At 46.9% G+C, this 5,069-nt stretch overlaps 1 non-coding gene across 1 annotated transcript; it reads left to right on the forward strand.

Annotated features, from left to right (window-relative positions):
* Positions 1-3,237: 3,237 nt before the first annotated feature.
* Positions 3,238-3,311, forward strand: Trnat-ugu (transfer RNA threonine (anticodon UGU)). Its single transcript has one exon. It is a non-coding gene; the product is annotated as a tRNA-Thr (tRNA).
* The last annotated feature ends 1,758 nt before the right edge of the window (positions 3,312-5,069 follow it).

The following is a 5,069-nucleotide window of genomic DNA, read 5'->3' on the forward strand; positions in this document are numbered from 1 at the left end:
CTTGTTAGTCAAGAATGCCTTTAAGGTCACAAAGACCTGTTAGCAGCACTTCACTGAGTTTTTTTGGTTGCCAGTAGTGTCCTTGGGCGCCTTCCACGTCGATATCGATCTGATGACTACGTGTACCATCTGGGGTACAGTAAATGTACTGATAATGATTTCAACGTCGTCCGACAACAGATAGCATAGTGGCACAGCTAACCAGAGCGCCGCCATCTGTGTCCACACATTATTATGGAATGCTCACAAGCAGAAGGCTCAGTGCAGTGCATATGTGTGGAGCAAGGAGGCAACCACGCCACGGAGAAGTACTCATGCTTCCTACAGCCAACTGAGTGAGCTTGAAAGGGGTTTAATTGTGGCCTTCCGACTGGCGGGGTGGTCCTTTCGGAGAATTACCGCATACGTTGGACATGTTGTGTCAATTGTGCAACGATGCTGGTACCAGTGGTCACGTGAACATTCAAACGCCTGTAGATGAGGTTCTGGACGTTCTCACAGCACAGACGCCCGCCAAGATCGTTGTATTGCAGGGGCAGTACTGGCAGATCGTACAGCTACCACAGCGCAGATGAGAGGGCTTGTGAGTCCAGATGTATAAACAAGACGTGTTGTTGCGAACCAGTTATTACCAGTGGGACTACGGGCACTCAAGTCCGTCATCCACTCTCGCCACAGCATCGACGTGCATGGTTCAGCTGGTGCCGTCAACGGATTACTTAGGAGATGGAATGGCGAGTCGTGGTCTTCAGCGATGAAATAAATGGTTCAAATGGCACTATGGGACTTAACATCTGAGGTCATCAGTCCCCTACACTTTGAACTACCTAAACCTAACTAACCAAAGGACGTCACACGCATCCACGCCCGAGGCAGGATTCGAAACTGCGACCGTAGCAGCAGCGCGGTTCCGGACTGAAGCGCCTAAGCTCGGCCGAGGCAGCCGGCTGGCGATGAAAACAGTTTCTCACCGTTCACAAGTGATGGTCGTCTGAGTGTTCAACGTAGACCTGGTGAGCGCTATCTCATAGAGAGCATTCGAACAAGAGACATTAGCCCCATCCATCTACATCTACATACATACTCCGCAATCCACCATACGGTGCGTGGCGGAGGGTACCCCGTACCACAACTAGCATCATCCTGTTGCACTACCAAACAGAACGAGGGAAAAATGACTGCCTATATGTCTCTGTACGTGCCCTAATCTCTCTTATCTTATCTTTGTGGTCTTCCCGCGAAATATATGTTGGCGGCAGTAAAATTGTACTGCAGCCAGCCTCAAATACTGGTTCTCTAAATTTCCTCAGTAGCGATTCACGAAAAGAACGCCTCCTTCTTCCAGAGACTCCCACCCGACTTCCTCAAGCATTTCCGTAACACTCGCGTGATGATCAAACCTACCAGTAACAATATAGTAGCCCGCCTCTGAATTGCTTCTATGTCCTCCCTCAATACGACCTGATAGGGATCCCAAACGCTCGAGCAGTACTCAAGAATAGGTCGTATTAGTGTTTTATAAGCCGTCTCCTTCACAGATGAACCACATCTTTCCAAAATTCTACCAATGAACCGAAGACGACTATCCGCCTTCCCCACAACTGCCATTGCATGCTTGTCCCACTTCATATCGCTCTGCAATGTTACGCCCAAATATTTAATCGACGTGACTGTGTCAAGCGCTACACTACTAATGGAGTATTCAAATATTACGGGATTCTTTTTCCTATTCATCTGCATGAATTTACATTTATCTATATTTAAAGTTAGCTGCCGTTCTTTACACCAATCACAAATCCTGTCCAAGTCATCTTGTATCCTTCTACAGTCACTCAACGACGACACTTTCCCGTACACCACAACATCATCAGCAAACAGCCGCACACTGCTATCCACCCTATCCAAAAGATCATTTATGTAGATAGAAAACAACAGAGGACCTACCACACTTCCCTGGGGCACTCCAGATGATACCCTCACCTCCGATGTACACTCACCATCGAGGACAACGTAATGGGTTCTATTACTTAAGAAGTCTTCGAGCCACTCACATATTTGGGAAACAATCCCATATGCTCGTACCTTAGTTAGGAGTCTGCAGTAGGGGCACCGAGTCAAACGCTTTCCGGAAGTCAAGGAAGATGGCATCCATCTGATACCCTTCATCCATGGTTCGCAAGATATCATGTGAAAAAAAGGGCGAGTTGCGTTTCGCAGGAGCGATGCTTTCTGAAGCCGTGCTGTTGCATGGACAACAACTTCTCTGTCTCAAGGAAATTCATTATATTCGAACTGAGAATATGTTCGAGAATCCTGCAACAAACCGTTGTTAATGATATGGCTCTGTAATTTTGAGGATCCCTCCTTCTACCCTCCTTATATACAAGCGTCACCTGCCCTTTTTTCCAGTCGCTCGGGACTTTACGTCGGGCAAGAGATTCGTGATAAATGCAAGCTAAGTAAGGAGCCAATGCAGCCCATTCAGCTGCTTCACAACCCCAGGGATGTCTATCACTATGTCCTCCATACGGGAATCTGTACGAGACTCAAACGGCGGTATGTTTGTACGGTCCTCCTGCGTGAAAGATTTCTCAAATGCCAAATTTAAAATTTCAGCTTTCTAACTGAAAACCACAACTGCCGACAGCTCTTGTTGATATACCTCGATGTGGACACCTAAAAGTGTGTACCCCGACCGGGACTCGAACGCGGGATCTCCTGCTTACATAGCAGAAGCGCTATCCATCTGAGCCACCGAGGGCCCAGAAGAATGGCGCGACCTCAGGGACTTATCCGTTTCACGCTTCCCGTGAGACTCACATTCCCAACTGTCCACAATTCTACGTATGTATTGTACCTTATAGACATTTGCCCAACCACTCATTACTCGCGCACGCTTCGGCGTGACGTGGCGTGGTGGCAGCTGAGGGTTTCAGTTAGTCATCATTTATTCCAGGGAAAAGCTGCACGGTCATCAACAGTAACTGTTCTTTCGAGAACAAGTTACTGTCTTCGTATACATAGTTAAACTCTACCCAGCCATTCACCTTCGTCTGTGCGAATGTGCACACGTTGCCCAAACTCTTTCGGGACTCGCCAAAGCGTGCGCGAGTAATGAGTGGTTGGGCAAATGTCTATAAGGTACAATACATATGTAGAATTGTGGACAGTTGGGAATGTGAGTCTCACGGAAAGCGTGAAAGGGATAAGTCCCTGCGGTCGCGCTATTCGGCTGTGTCCTCGGTGGCTCAGCTGGATAGAGCGTCTGCCTTGTAAGCAGGAGATCCCGGGATCGAGTCCCGATCGGGGTACACATTTTCAGCTGTCCACATCGAGGTATATCAACAACACCTGTCGGCAGCTGAGGTTTTCAGTTAGTCATCATTTATTCTAGGGAAAAGCTACACGGTCATCAACAGTAACTGTTCTTTCGAGAACAAGTTACTGTCTTCGTATATATATTTCAGCTTTCATTTTGCTGTATTCCGTTGCCAGTCCAGACTGATCAGTGAGTGACTGGATGGAAGCCTTCGACCCGCTTACCGATTTTACGCAAGACCTGAATTTCCTTGGGTTTTCAGCAAGATCTTTTGCTAAGGTATGACGGTGGTAGTGGTTGTATGCTTCACGCATCGCTCTTTTTACAGCAACAGAAATCTCTACTGACTTTTGCCCGTCCCAAGCCTTATGGTCTGTGATGTGAAATGCTGCTGTTCTCGTTTATCTTTGGTGTTTCTGGAGGGGACACTAACCAGTGCTCAATACGTGCAGAATGTTGTTAGTCCCATTCTGTTGGCGTTCCTGACACGGGGAGATGATCTGTTGTTCCAACGGGATAATGCTCGCCCGCACAATGGTTTTGAAACTCAACGTGCTCTGCAAGATTTACAGCAGCATCTTTCTGACTAGCACGATCTCAAGACTTGTTTCCAGTCCAACAGGTCTGGAATATGATGGCCTAGAAGTGTCTCATGATCCAGAACTCTTACGGAAGTAAGTGAACAGGTGAGCAGCTGTGGCATGAAGTATCCCACGCTCCTGTGTAGCCAACCGTGGAGACTACACCACGTACCAGTACTGGTGTTTCAGAATGGTTCGATTCCCGGTATCTCAGAACCGCTTGTGTTATTGACCTGTACAGTCGGCCGTGGTGGCCGAGTGGTTCTAGGCGCTACAGTCTGGAACCGCGCGACCGCTACGGTCGCAGATTCGAATCCTGCCTCGGGCGTGGATGTGTGTGATGTCCTTAGGTTAGTTAGGTTTAAGTTGTTCTAAGTCAAGGGGACTGATGACCTCAAATGTTAAGTCCCATAGTGCTCAGAGCCATTTGAACCATTTTGAACTGTACATGTAATAATTTCATGTACTCCATATGCACTGTTGCAAATAAATCTTGAGCAAACTGACAACTCTTAAGGGTTGTATTAATTTTTTTCGGTAGTTTACCTGAAGCCATGGAGAAAGACATTCGTGGCCGTGGATTTCCTTCGGATGAAGAGATGCACACTTGGGTGCAATCATAGTTCTGTAGTATAAAGTTGCTCTTTCCTTTTTTTTCGTAAAAACCAATCTTGCAGTTGTAAACCTGAATTATGCAATCTTCTAGAATTAGACACGGCTGGTACATTACATATTAAATATAACAGGAAAGAGGCAATATGAACTACAGTTCGTAGAAGAATGATAATGTGGGTAAAACTTATACTCACCTTTGTTGCAGCTCTGAATTTCAGGCTCGTCGTTTTCTCTCTAGAGGTAGACCAGACATCCTCACTGTTTGATTTCGTAGTAAAGGTGCTTCTTCACGGTATCGCAGTCCAAGGTTTTGTTACACATTTTGATATGCCATAACAGTAGACACTTCACCAGTCGTCGTTTTTGTGTTAAAGAGAGCTTCTACTGATGTTCGTCTTTTTCCCGAGAACAAAAACGTACAGAGAACTGATACAGAGGACACACAATAAGCGCACTCTATGGGTGCCTACAATAGACTGCGACAAAGAACACGCTCGTCGCGCACTCACCGCAACTGGATGCAGGCTCGGTGACAACTGAACAACGACTGACCC

The sequence above is a fragment of the Schistocerca gregaria genome, chromosome 3 (genome assembly GCF_023897955.1).
Source record: "Schistocerca gregaria isolate iqSchGreg1 chromosome 3, iqSchGreg1.2, whole genome shotgun sequence".
Taxonomy (NCBI): Eukaryota; Metazoa; Arthropoda; class Insecta; order Orthoptera; family Acrididae; genus Schistocerca; species Schistocerca gregaria.